Here is a 15442-nt window from a genome sequence, read left to right on the forward strand (position 1 = left end):
TTCTGCATTTTGTTGAACTAATCGTGTGAAGTGATGACTGAAAATAGTTACCCTTAGGTGAAAATGGTTTAGATTTGTCTTGTTCTTTTCCCCTTCACAGAAGGGATACATACTTTCATTCTGCTTCTTTAACTCGGAGTGGAAGTTGCACTGGCTCCCAATTGTGCACTCAAGTGGTAGAAGATACATTTTAAGAACAACACAGGAAAAATACTTCAGACATTTACATCAGCAAAAGAGCTCCTTGTGTTTCTCTGCCTTAAAGTTTGAGCCTCAACTCATTTTGTTAGCAGTTTTTCCAAACTTTCATTGAAAATAACTCTTCAGTAAAGGAGGTGAGAGTTCATTAACTACCACTTACAGCTGTCAGTGGGTTGGTAATTTTTTCCCAACAAAACCACACACTCAAGTCCTAGAAAAAGTTATTCCTTGCTAAGAAAACTTGGTTATATTCCTTTCTCCCTTATGTAGGCTGACATATTTCACAGGAGCCTACTGTCTGAAAACGTAAGACATTTCAGAATTTGTTTTGCGTCATTTCATGTAGGCTTTAAGGGATTTTACAAATACATTTTGTATTTGTAAAATTTTATGTACAAATACATTTTAAAGAAGAGACACAAAACACCCCCAACAGTTTAATGGTAGTACAACAACTTTTATCTCTTAAGCAGTGAAATAAAAAATTTGGTATCATCTTTTGAATCTGCATCATATTTGTCTCAATGTCTGGCAAGGTTAATTTAATATTAGTGAACTCTATAGTTAAATTCAAATTTCAAAATTCTAAGCTCCTGGGTGTAGTCTGTGAACAGTGAGACTATGAAATATGAACTCTTTAGAAGCACTTCATCAGCCAGAAAATTCCATCATAGGAAATGCCATTTTATATAGTGATTAAATTAAAGGTCTTGCATAAAAATGATCTGTCTTTCTTACCAGGAATATCATGAAGGATGGAGGGTGTTGTTTTCAGTTTTGTCATAAACTTTCTAGTGTTTCAAACAAGTTACTCTTCAAATCTGGATTTTAGTCTAGGCAAGAATTCCTTTGTAGATTTGAGGCTAACCACACATTTTTGAGTAAGTCAAAAAGCAGAAGAGGTAAGTGGCCCAATAAAACTGGAGGAACCTTAGACCCAGTCTGCGTAATCTTAACATATCACACCATTGTAACTGTATGAGATGGAAGTTACCCATTTTTACATACATTGCTGAAGTTCTATAGCAGAACTCCAGAAACATGCCAGCTGTGCTTGCAGAGTAGCCAGCTGAAGTTGACATCTAAATTCTGCTGCTGTCTTCAGCGGGAGACCTTGAAAACACACTAGTCTGTCCAGGTGTTTTTGGCCAGCACAACAGAGCAGAAAGACCATTAAGGCTCTTCTCTGAAGAATTTCTTTCAGCCAGTATACCTGAATTGAAGCAAAGTGAAGAGTGTTTTCCATCTTAAATAAGCTATCTGAAATCTAAAGGTTGTAACAGTTGCGAATGAAGTAGGAGGTTACTGGCATATGCATTGTTTCTAGACACATCACAGTTGGAACAACAAAAACTTTCAGAGCTGGTGTGACCTGTAGTTTGACTTTTGATGAATACCAGAGAGTGGAAGGACGGTCTGAGATTGTTAAGGGTAGTTGAATTTTATACGATGCTTTATTCCTATGGGTGTTCCTATGAGCTTGTAATAACTTAACTTTGAAGCACTGTTCATTGCAGCAGCCTGCAGCTGAGATGGGGTGGTTCTACAAGTACATTTTCCCCTCGTTCTTTTAGCACACTCCTCTCCTGCCAGCCCCTCGCCTTCGAAGGACAGTTACAGCCAATAAGCTTTCCTCCAGACAAAAAACAGTTGTTTTCCAGCTTCTGCTAACCTCCCAGTTTCCTATCTGTCTATCTAGTCCATCAGACACTAAAGTCAGGCTTGATCGCAGCATTTTCCTTTGGGGACAGCGAATTAACCCTTTACACTAGAATTTCTACTCAAAACCTTTCACATGATGCAGAAATATCTGCATTGAAGTTCTATTTCACAAGCTCTTAATCTTACTGAAAGTTCAAGTGGCATTTAATGCTGCCATCCTCTGTTCAGCAGTAACATTTCTGTAGCAAGAACTTGCCAATTAATTAATATTTGGCCCTTTGACATGTATTTTCAAGACAGAAACCTGACTGTTCACCCAGTATTTTTATAGGAAAATTCTATCATTCTTGCCACCAAGAAATTAGCAGATTGCAAGTATCCACTAATACAGCAAACAGTTTAGCATTTTGTAGTACATATATTTCATACACTGCTATGGTATTAAAACAAGTTTATTTCGATTTTTATCAGAACCAAAAGATTTCAGAACTATGTCGTGTACTGTCTCTTCATTTCTGTTAATAAAGAAGCTGATATTTGGATAAACAGGTTGGTATAACTAAGACTATTTTGTTCCTTTCGTAACTCATTTGCCTCTCTGTAGTACCAGCTCATTTATAATAATCCATTGCAGTAACCTGCATTGCAGGGGCAGAGATATCAGCTAGGTCTGTCTTCTATTGCTTTATATTTTAATTCAACTTTATCTTTCATCATCAGTCCCACTAATAAATATGAAAAGGTTGAGTTCATTTATTTCTGCATCAGAAAAGCATTGGTCTCCATGGTTACTCAAAGCCATGTAGCTTTACTTTCACCATAAGCTCCCCCCCCGCCTCCCCTTTACAGAATTTGCATTGGGTCCTCCATCTTGAGTTTTTCCACAGGTATTTTTAAAACGAGCATTTATGTCTATTTCTCCATGTTGTACTGTATGCAAAGCAAATCATCTGAAAAGTATGTAACATTCTCTTCTTCATGTTCTTTATTCAGGGAACTGAGTAGTTTTTGTTTCCCTAGACCTATTTTGCAGGAAAAAAAAAAAAAAAGCGCGCTACAGGTGGGGAGATGAACTGTGCTACTCCCGGTCCTGGTTACATAGCATCTGCATTACAAAATTGCACATCCAAAAGGTCCATAACAGCTTTGCAGAAAGTTTATTTATACCATTCAAGTTACGTTACACAATGGCTTTTAAAACCCTATTCCTAGTTTGAAATTGAGTGCTGGAAGCTTCAGCCATGTGCAGTTTACTCAATTTTAAAATTCTGACATTGATTTCATGTTCTGTTGTAAAATCTGAAAATCTGAACATTTGTGAAGCTGGCAGTATTAGCACATTACCCAAAAGTTTTAACATGCTATACTAGAGCATTCTTCAACTTTCTGATCGTTTTAAGTATAAAAATGAAGGTAAACAAAGTGAGGTTTTGTACATTTACTTCATTGATTTAGGAAGCTGATCAAGTAAGTGCAAACTACTGTGATCAAATCTTAGAATAAATGTACCAACCTCCTTATAGCTACAATACGATCAAAAATTTTTAGCTTCCCTTAGAGATGCTAGCCAAAGATCTAAAATGTAACAGTTGCTTCTTCCTAGGGTCATAGAATATGAGCCATAAGGATAAACTCAGGCAGCCTTTCCTAAAAACCTATTGGCAGTCAAAAATTAATTATTTTGATACTTAGTACCTACATAGTTCATAGGGAAAAAGTCTTCGGTTTGGTAGAGTTCTGGCAGGTCATAGGAGCATGCTGCTGATAGAGGATGTCTCTGAAACAAAAACAGGACAGAAATTCATTTTATTATTAAAGAACATGAAATAACACTTCAAGGAGTTGACCAGGTAAAAGAGACATGGGAGTGGGGAGAGAAATCCGTGTCTCAGAACTGAAGTTACTTTCCGATACAAGATCATTGGCTCTGTAAGCAATGCTGAAAATGTGCAGTTGTTTACTTTCACACCTGTTTCTACAGACTTTGCAATCATCTTAGCTGGATTAATATTAAACAGATAAAAATAGAGTAGAACACAAGGGAAATTAGTTTCAAAGCACAGAAAAATGCAAATGAATTAGTAACACTGGAAAATACTGACTACAGAAGAAATATAGAAAGGGATTTGGTTTTTCTTCTGGGGTTTTTAAGCATTCAAATAATTGATTAATCCTGAATTGAGGAGATAAAATAATATTTCTGTAGTACAACAATTCAAGCCTCTAGCTAAAATCACAGTCTCAATGGAAAATGAAGAGCCTAGCCCTCCCATAAAGTTATCGGCCTTCAGGCTTGAAACATTTCCAGAGAATAGTTTGCTATTTAGATGTAATCCTCACATTTATTTGTATTTAATTCTCATTCATGTGTTTCAAGCTGTGCATCTGGTTACAAACATTTCTGGATAGTATCCACTGTTAATTCTTCGTAACAGATAACTGGCTCTCCATATACATCTAGGCACAATTTAAGAAGTAAATTTATACAATGACCTAGGTACTGGCTACCAAGGCTGCGCTGCTGTGCTGACGTTGTCCAATGAGGCAGGGCAAACGGGGGTTCTGCTGGCAAACTCTTGATTTGCACATCTCAGAGATCAATACCATGTTCTCAGAGAAGGGCACTTGCTACCTATGAGGATATACAAACTTTGCCATGGAGGAGAAGCATACTTTAGTGATAATCATCAAGAGATGCATGTGGTTTTCAAGTTTTTGTGTGCAAACCCAAACAAAAGGAGATAGGCTCCTTTTCATGGGCAGAATACTAGAATTTTTCATGTAAAATGTAACTGTAAGTTTTTTCATCTGAGATTGGAAATAAACAGTCACAACCGCTGAGTAAGACAAGAAGAATCTGAATTGATCACGTAAGAACTACTAGTGACAAGATTCAGCACTGCAAAATAGAAAGGTAAAAATAACCCTAACCAAAGCAGCTGTAAAAATAGCCAGCTGTAACAATTCACAGTGGAATACTAACATTTTCTGTATTTTCCATAAAAGTACAGAGAAAGAAAAGTTAAAAATCACCCAAATTTTCAACATAAAAGAATCTTTCCTTCATTTCTAAGGCAATATTGCCAGTGGTCATACCAGGAGAAAAGGCAGGAATAGTGTTATGAATGACAGTAATTAAACTTAACAGGCCGGGTGACAATCTGTTTGCAGGAAGCCCTGATCAGAGCAATCAAACTTAACTAAGGACATGAGCCTCTCTAACTAACTTTAAAAGTAGAGTCAGGATTTCCCATGGCTCATGTAACCACTCTGATTTGTAACTGGATATTTTAGAACTACTTATTCTTCGCACTTACTATCCAGAATTCCTCCAAACAGATGATGCCAGGATTGCAATGAGAATTTACTATTTTTTTTTTTTTTTTTTTTTTGAGATCCCTGCAATAGTAATCTGATGCTTTGATGAGTAATACCTTATTACGTATATAGTAGTACAGGTATTATGGTTCACAGATATACTTAGTCCCTTCTGGCCTGCAGGTATTCTATATTTTCTATATACCCTGTTGACACAGGTAATTCTTTTGGGTGACTTCCTGTAGCTGTGCCATAAACACTTACAAAAGCGACGACTCCTGTTTTCCATCTACCCACACCAAACTTTCATCAAGGAACACTCTTGTTTCCAGCTTATGTTAAAGAAACTACTTCAGTCTTCATTATCTTAAAGCATAGCTGCTGAATCAATAGTAAATGGGGGGCAAAGATACCAATCCATATGACTTGACAATATTTTACGAGGAAGGGGTCTGAGAAAAGCTTTCTTTCACGGTGATACAAATGCCACACAGGGTTAAAAGACAAGGGAATGAAGAATCTCTGCTGCGCACATCACACAGACTGAAGATGAAATAATTCCTTTGTGGTTGGGCTGCTGTGAAACTTAAAGGAAGAGTGATATGGTTGCCTGCTAAGGAGGTGGGGAGAAAGAAGGGGGAGGAAATGGCTTGAAATTCCAAAGCCTATTAAAGTCATCAAAAGAGAAGGGTTTAAGTAGTAATAAATAGCTTTTCACTTCTAGATCACTTGATTCATGTCTGTCACAATCTAATAAAGGCCCAATTGTGGCCCTTAGAAAGTAGGTGCTCTCATTAGGATGGCATCCATACCTTAACATACAACCCCTGGCTACAGCAGTAGCTTGCTGAAGGCCAAGTGGCCATAAGACTAAACTGTTTATGTCTAATCCAGGCTATAAAGGCCTCGGGCATGGTTCTGCCATTTCACTGGCCCCTATGAGCACCTATGGCACCTATTCAGTGCAAATACATAAATCCTTATTTCTCCTCTTAACTTGTGTCTTTGGTCAGGCTTGGGACATCCAAGCATAGTGTAGCAAGTTTACATTGTACCTGAAAAGCACAAGCTGGAAACAGATCTCTGTTGAGATGTCCTATACCCCTGTATTCTTTGTCCCAAACTTGGAAACTATTAATTAACTTGAAGATACAAACGAGTGAATAAACTGAGGAAACAAAGGTTAGAGGAATTTAGCATTTGGAAGGCAGTACAACATGTTTAGATGAAGCTAGATCAAATAATAGAAATGAAAGGATTAAAACATTTGAGAGAGCTTTTGAACAATAAAGTACGCACTACAACTCTGCACTTGCAGGCAAATAAAAGAAATGGCATGTAGAATCATGTCTGAAAGATTAAAACTTGTGGTGGCAGCTTTAGAGACTTCAGTTAGTTGCATTTTAACAAGCAGCTAAGTTACCCAGGGAGACAAGTTATGTGACGTAATATCCAAGGCACTAAAAGCACCCCTTGAGAAATACAGTTTGAAGCCCCTAAAAGCCAGGCCCCCAGCTGATAAAGCTAAATACATGAGAGCAGTAAGAAAATGATCCATTTAAGAGCATAGTGGTTACTCTGACAACTGCAACCCGGTGTCAGAACAGCGAAGCAGGGTCAAAAGGTGAACACTCACAGGTTGTGTCACATCCAGGAAACAGCTTAATTCACAGACAGTTAGATTCTACCTTCTAGTGAAGAAAAATAAACACTGGGCTGAATGCATCTGCTTGCTCAGTTTCATTTTCATAGCCAGGCTTAAGTCAGCCTGCACAGCAACGTCACATTTAAGGCAAGCGCTCTAAGAATCGCTGATGTGGACACAGAATATTGGTTACCTTCTATCCAAGCATCTACGAGATGGTCCAGAAATCCACTTTGGTACTGCTTTTGACGCAGATGTAGGGCACCTACTCCTCAGGGACCATCAGCCCAGCCCAGCTGACGACTCATCCCTCCGTCCCCCGCTATCTTTCCTAACAGCCTCCCAAACAGATCAGGAACAGGCAGCACTTCACCTGCTCACGTGTACAACACATAGACCCTGGGAAGCGGTTAGGCAAGCGCAGTAGGTATGGCCTCTTTGTGGGGCCTGGGTACTGGTACAACCACCAAATGCCCCAGCAGGAAGGTCTGGAATCATTATAAGGATTTCTGACCCTCTCCCAAACAGTATGTTTATCCAGGCTATTTGCAGTGTGCCTGACCATTGCAGCTAAAACATTGAGCTATTTTCACAGATAAAGAAAAGAGTAGATTACCTGAGAAAAGGAGGAGGGATATTATTTCACACAGGAAAAAAGTTAACCTTCCACATGCTGTGTGTCTGGAAACTCAGCTGGTAACTTGAACCTTCATCCTTATTCTGACAGCAATCATTCCAGATCCACCAAAAAAACCTCACCCAAGTCTCTTTCAAGGGCACCAAATTGAAAGCCTTGGTAGTTCAGCTTAGACGTATTTACAGTAATTGTACTGGGGTAGTTACCCCTCTGAACTGAGCTCCTGATCAATTCTGCTGCTTCAAAGCAGAGAAAGGAGCAATAATAAAATATTTTGTCCATGTTGCTGGACTGTGGCGATGACTTTTCCTGAGGTACTATTCATGTTTCCACAGCTCCTGAATCCATTTATTTTATATCTGCCGTCTACACCTGAAGCAGCACTAATATACCTTTCCCTTGACACCAGTAAACGTATTTGCTCCTGTTAGTTTACAGTGAAAGACCACCAAGCTTTCTGGAATGGACCAGCACCACTGCAGATATCCAAAGAAAATGAAGCAGCTCAAGGAGCACTTCTCTAATGAAACCTGCAACAGCAGTTTGAACTCTGCTATGAAAGATAAGAAGGGATTCTTGGCTACCTGGCAATAATTATTTTTCAGATTTCGTCATTCTCACAGGTATTAAAATCAATACCTAGACTGTAGAAATCAAAACAGGGCAAAAACTGAAACCTATTTCTTTGTCAGCTCCAAAATCAAACATACATTCTCATTTTTTCCAGCAAAATTTAAAAAATTATGATTTGGATTCCTCTCAATCTTAATTTTTAACATAATTTTATATAACAGTGGTAAAATAATTTTAATTTCTAATAAAATAGATTTAAAGTACAACATTAAAAACTTACTTCTTAAAAACCTATCAGCTTGGACTTTTCCAACCAGCCTTCTTTTGGATTGCTGCCAGCCCATCCAGCACAGTGGATGTGGACTCCTGAGAGACACTTTTGGAAACAGTATGAATTAAAGAACCAAAATGTTCTTTACACATCATCTCTGATGCCGAGCAGGACAAACCCACATGTTCTTCTCTGTTAAACCCTTGCTATGTACCAAGAAAGTAATTTAATAAGAGAACAAGGGGTCTGATGCCCACTACTGCCACACCAGAGACCTGTTTTGCTTAGGCTGGCTTCCATGGCAATTCTTATCTCCCATTTGTGGGGCTACCAGTCCCACTGTGCCAAGAGAAACGAAACTCAGCTCTTCTATGGCATGTGCTGAGTAAACATGCCACTGAAGATGTAACACAGCATGTCATCTATACAAATGGGAAGAAACAAGCAGTGTAAAAACAGTGTTAAGGCTTATCCTTCACTAATTGACATAACTTCTCAAAAGCTTCTTAAAGCTTCTCAAAGGTGTTTAACCAGCATCAAGGAATCACCTTTTAATGAGCAACTTTGAAATAGAATGAAGATTGAAGATTAATCCTAACAATAGCCTTACAAGCTAGTCAAACACTACCGCACTTTGGGAAACCAAGGCAGGAAGGCTGCATGATGTGTCCCAACAGACAGCAAGTCATGGCAGAGCCCAGATTTAAATCAGGACTGACAGGGGAATTCTAGCAGAGCCTGCAGCACTGGTTTAAAACTTCACCGCCTACAGCTGTCCTCCCTGTTCCTCCCCCAGAGGTTATTTTTCTCTCAATCAGCAGAAGGAAGTGTGTTGCCACATCAGAGCCGTCCCAGTTCAGTCTGGCACTCTACCTTAAATCACCGATGAAGGCAGGTTTGTACTAAGGTGCCAAAACTATTAATTGCAAAAGCCAGAGTAGGGGTGTACGTTCTCCTCTTCAGGACAGTAGTAGCTTCTGTTGTAAGGCAAACATAGTAATGTCAAACCACTCCAATTTTCAGAACACAAGCTTCAGAGACCAGTTTTTGCTTATCTCCCACAGTATATATACTTTACCCAACATGACTTGCAAGAGTTGGATTTCATTCTCAACTTCACATGCACAACATCTTTACTATCTCAGCAAGGTAAAGAAATCTGTCATTCTGTAATCCCAGAATGTGACTGGATGAGGGCCACAAGCTGCAGAATTTTCTTCCTCAGAAAATACAAAAGTCTCTTCTGACTCTGGTACCTGTGCCTGTCATGAGCTGCAGTCAGCTGAGCTGGACATCTCACCTCACCCACAGCTCACAAAAGCTTCCAGTAACAACCGCTGTAAACACACTCTCTCTAGAATTCTCTCTGAAGACCACCTTACCTTCCCCTTTCCCTTCAAGTCTGTGGGATTTCTGTGAAGGCTTTCCAGATGATTATTAACTCAATTTTCTTATTGAAAGAAATTGACTGACAGATGGGAGGGAAAAAAGTTCTTCCTATAGTGGTCTCTTACTAGTTTCCTAATTAGAGGACAATATAAACTTTGAGGCATACTGTTTCCAAACATAAGGCACTCCTATCACTTTCTAGTATTCTTTATTGGTCTCAAAAGCACAGTAAACAGTTCACAGACTGACTGCTGACTGGGCGGGTTTAGTTCTTCCACAGCTTATGAGGTAAAGAATACACAATAAAAATAGGAAATTTACCTATTAGAATTAAGTTCATTCCCTCATCTGACTGCTTTGAAATTCAGAAGGCACACACCTTATCCTTCTTAGCATGATCATGTTAATCATCTCCATCATAAAACATAAGCTTTTTCTTCCTCTTCTTCTAAACATTTTGTGTAAGCACTTCAGAGCAAGGTCAATTCCATGCAAGCTCCAGAAAGAATCATATATATCCTTTTGGCTGAGATTAGCCATTAATGACAACCTTTCACTTATGAATTATAACTAGAATCTCTTCAAGGGAAAGATAAATCAGGCTTCCTTTTGTGAAGTACAGCACCATGAAAACACATAAAAAACAGTCAAACGCTATTTTTTTCCCATAAATAGTAATGAGATGCATAAAGTTAGGAGAATTTAGAAAAAGTGCAGGAGAAAAAAACCCCACAATGTCCCCTTTTTTTCCCTTCAATCTCATCAGCAAAGATCTATTCAAGAGTTGTAATAACAGTCACTGCACAAATGAATAATCTTGCTGAAACCACGGGAAATTACAGTTTATTAGCTGTTCAGTAAGGAGACAGAAACACAGGATGCAGCAGGTCTTCTCCTGCCAAAAGACTGTGGGATGCAGAAGAGATGTGACAGCTTTGAAGAATCTCACTGCAAAATGTGTTCTCTCTAAGTGTATAGTCTAAGATTTTATGCTTAGGCATGTTATCCACCAGGCTTTCTTCTCTTCAGTGATGGATCTAGTTTCTCGCTAATATAATAATTTTCCTGATATACTGTTGCCAGAAGGAGCATGTCCTTTAAAAAGGAAAGTCTGGATTTGTTTTGTTGTTGCCATTTGTGATTGGTCTGACAGTCTGTGTCTATGAGGCTTCCCAAGGCAGACTGCCCTGGCTTCAGCACTCTGTCTCTCAATTTATTTCTGAATAAGAAGCAGTAATATATTTGCGGCTGCTCCTCATGTGTTAATCTTCAGGAAAGCCAAAAGGGAGTGAAAGAATCAGACAAACTAAGATAAATAATAACAATAATACCTAGCATTTCTACCTGCAGGAGCACAAAGGGCAGAGACTGTCCATTTGAAATTCACAATATCCTTCTAACACAAGTATTGTCATTTTACTAGTAAGAAAACTCTATGCATTCTTTGCTGTGGTTTTTACTGCAAAGTCTGCTCCCAGAATCCCCAGGTCCCCGTCTAGTGGCACAATCTAAAGAAGTGCATAAGACAAAGGCAGACCCAAACAGGGACTATTACAGCACACTGGTAAAAAAAAAAAGGCAGAAAAAACCCAACAAAACCCATGGGGCCAGATGGATGCATTTGAGGATGCTAAACTTGCTGGTTCACATCATTGTGAGGCTGCTGTCAGTCATCTTAAAGGTCAGGGCAATCAGAAGAGATGTTTCATGACTGGAAAAAAGCCAAATGTCATGCTTATCTTCAAAAAGGCCAACGAGGAATACATAGGGATCTACAGGATGTTCAGCCTAACCTCAGTCCCAAAGAAAACATGGAGCAAATCCTTTTGGAATCCATTTCCAGCACTTCAAAGAAAAGGAGGTGATTGAACAGAGTCAGCATAGATCTAATAAAGACAAACAATGGCTAGCCACCCTAATTAACAGCTGGCTAGAAAGCAGCTTTGCAGAAAAAGTACTGGTGGTCCCCAGAGACAAGAAGCTGAACCTGAATGGCCAGAGTACTCTGGCAGTGATGAAAGCTAACAGTATAGTGTTATCAGTACAAGCACTACCAACAGACTGAGGGATGTGATCACTTCCTCTATTTTGGCACAAGACTGAATCTGGAGTACTGTGTCTGGTTTTGAGCTCCCCAGTTCATGAAGGATTTACTGGACTGACATACTTGGAGCAAGTCCAGCAGAGGACAATCGAGATGCTTGGGGGCTGGAGCACATTTGCTATGAGGAGAGGTTGAGACAGCTGTTTTTTACAGCCTGAAGAGGAGAAGTGCAATTTAGTTGATGGCTTCAACTACCTAATGAGTGCAGACAGAGCTGCTTATAGTGAAAACAGAGCTGGACTCAACTTAGAACTGCACAGCAAAAAAATAAACCCTACAAGCAATGGACATAAATTGCAGAAAGAGGAATATCAATCAAACATAAGGAAAAAAAACATGATGACACGGTCAAAGACTGGAACAAGTGCACAGAGAGGCTGTAAAATCTCCCTTCTCAAAGATGTTCAAAACTTGACTGGACAAGACCCTTGGCCTCCTAGTCTAACTTCAGTTAGCCCTGCTTTCAGTCGGGAGTTGGACCTGATGACCTCCAAAAGTTTTAACATATTATTTGGTGATTGTAACTGAGGCAGAGAGGCAATAAATTACTCCAACTCTGCTTGTGGTCTTAATCATGTTAACCCTAAGCTTTAAACTCAGCATTTCTAGGCTATTTATTCCATTCCCTAACTGCTGGGGAATGCCCACATGGTATTAGTGTTAGGCAGGTTTTGGTTAAGCAGGTTTTCTGCCTTCTTGCACAAGTTAAATTATAAATTTAAAAAAAAAAAAAAAAAAGCAGTGCTGCACTCCCATTATCCAGCGGCAAATACGCAAAGTCCAAGTCTGCTGCTATGTCTGTTACTCATGTCCAACACTCAAAATTAATTTATTCATTACTCACTAATGTATCACTTGCTGATAGTCTCAGTCCGGTTCCTAGGGGACAAAGAGTTATATCCACAGAACTTCAAAGCAGATGTTAGATAGCTTTTTCTACACAGGTGCTAAAGTGAATGGCTAGGGAGTCTCAACTAGGCATGTTATCTTGGCTTTCAGTCTTCCTGAAACAATGAGTTAAGCCATAAACAGCAGACTCCAAGGCTGTCAGTCCTAGACTTTTATGAGCAGTTTTTTCTTTATTAATGCAGTGTCTGAGGCAAGCACATACAATACCAGAATAGTAATAGCCTCAAATTATGGGTCCCTTTGCAAATCAATTCATACCAACACATTTTCTCATCTAAGACGTTTAAACATTTGGAGCCGCTTGCACATGGAACAGCAGCTGAGGTCCCCAAGGAACAACTCAAACTGCTTTCACTTTCTGGAATAATACCACAGACAAAAGTAAACAAAAATAATACCATCCATCTGAAGCATGAGGCAGCATTATATTCAGGAAGGAGTCTGTAATTATAATGGAAATCAGATAAGGCTAATAAAAAAAATAGATTGACCAAATAAACATGACAAAGAACAAGGAGTTCACACTCCTTTCCTTAACTTGGTAAATTATTCACTCTGAGTCAACAGTAGTAGCCAAATCAAGGAAAGAGCCTGCTTTCCAAGCTGACTCGCTGTTTCAGTATTACCATAACACAAAACAACCTTCCAACTCCTTGTCTGAGACTATGAACAAGCAATCAGGCAGTATGTATGTGAGACATAACTGACCTCAAGCTCATACTAGAATGGCATTTGGATGCAGTCTGAGCAACTCCAAACAAGAGCCTTTACAGTTTCTGTACTTCAGTTAACATCTGTAAAATGGGGGCAATGAAGCAGTATGCAACTTCATACATAAACTCACCAATTTTATCACACTAGGTCCAGCAGCACTGAAGGAATGCATGAGGCTGTCAGAACATCCCATTACAATTTATGACTGCTGTCTCCCCTTCACCTGTTGTGCACCTCACTAAAGAACTTAGCTTTATCTTCTTGGAAGCTCCTTAAGCACACCAGAAGGCTGCTATTATGTCCCAGTAAGTTTTCTCTTCTTCAGGCTAAAGCAACCTCAGCTGTCTCAGCCTCTCTTCATTGATAATCTCCCTCTCAAGTATCTTGATAACCCTACCCTGAGCTCACTCAAGTTTACCAACGTCTTTCTCGTCGTGCGGCCCCCAAAACCAAATGTGGTATTCCAGATAAAGTATAAGGAAACTCCAGTTAAAAAGAATAATCACTTCCCTCAATCTACTGGTCATGCTTCTGTTGATAGTGCCCAATTATCTGTTGGCCTTCATTGATGGCACACTGCTAACTCATGCTTAGCCAGTCATCTAAAAAGATCTCTCGGTCTTTTTCAGCAGAGCTGCCCTCCACCCAGTCAATCCCCAGCTTGTACAATAGCAGGGCATTAGTCCATCCCACGTGCAGGATTTAGCGCTTGTCCTTGTTGAATTTTGTAAGATTCACATGAGCACATCCCTCTGGCCAGCTGATGTCCTCAGAAGGGCAACCCTGTTCTGGAGCACAACCCTTAGTTCACTGCAGTCCACAAACTTGAGGAGGGTTGCATTCTGTCTCCACCTCCAGGTCATCGATAAAGGTATTAGGCAAATGTCTTATAAACTACACCTGTAACTAGCATCCAGGTAGAGTACATCCCATTAACAACTACCCTTCAAGTCTAATCATCTAATCATATGTTCACCTATCTAGTAGTCTACCCATCTAGATGATAACATCCCAATTTGGATACAAAGATGCTGCGGGTACCTGTATCAAAAGACTTCCTAAAGACAAGGTACAGGACATCAACTGTCTCTCTTATCCACAGTTACATCATAGTCATGTCATTCCTGATGACTTCACAGTTAGAACAAACTCAACATTCCTAACAGAGAAACAGTGCTAGAAAAAAGTATTCATAAAGGAAAAGCGTTAAAACAGATACGCCCTAGTCCTACTATATTTCCATGTAAGGCAATGGGAATGGAAAGCACACAGCACCTTGGACAATCCAGCAGATAGTTAGAAATGGTAGCAAAACTGGAAGTGTTAGATTTAGTCTGGCAAAATATACAATATTCTAATGCTCATTGGGAAGGCATTCAGACAAGCAGAGACTGACCCATCCACAAGTCATAGGAGATGGAAAATTACACTCAGTTTCCGAGAGTAATACAACAGGAAACAAAGATCAATGAGGTTTGGCTTGTATGTCAACCTCTAGTCAGCGGCTGTGATGCTGTTCTACAATAGTACAAGAAGAAATCTGTCCACAGATACAAGAATAACCAGCGTGCCTACACGGTCAAATCAAAGCTTAGTAACTTGTCTCCAGCTGAGACCAACAGCTGATGCTTAGAGTATAAAAACAGGGCAAGTATGCAGCATTCTTGCCTTAAATACTCTTCTAACCTACAGGAATTTGCAGCATATGGGTTCCTAGAAATAGAAAGATAACTTTGCTAAATGACTTTGTCTGATCAAATTTAACATACATAAATCTTCTTTCATTTGCAACTGCAACAGTAAGCTCCAAACTTCCGCGATACAAGCCACTGATACAAACTTCCACTGATACAAGCCTCCATTTCTTTTTTCTATAAAAAGAAATACAGTTTTGTCTTAGTAACAACTTATGCCAAAACCTATTGTTATGGTCTGGAAATTATCATCATAGTTTGGTTTTACAATCCCATATGGTCCTGCTACAGGGAGCACTCTGGAAATGAAAGTGTTAAGCAGGAA

The sequence above is a fragment of the Phaethon lepturus genome, unplaced genomic scaffold (genome assembly GCF_000687285.1).
Source record: "Phaethon lepturus isolate BGI_N335 unplaced genomic scaffold, ASM68728v1 scaffold19570, whole genome shotgun sequence".
NCBI lineage: Eukaryota > Metazoa > Chordata > Aves > Phaethontiformes > Phaethontidae > Phaethon > Phaethon lepturus.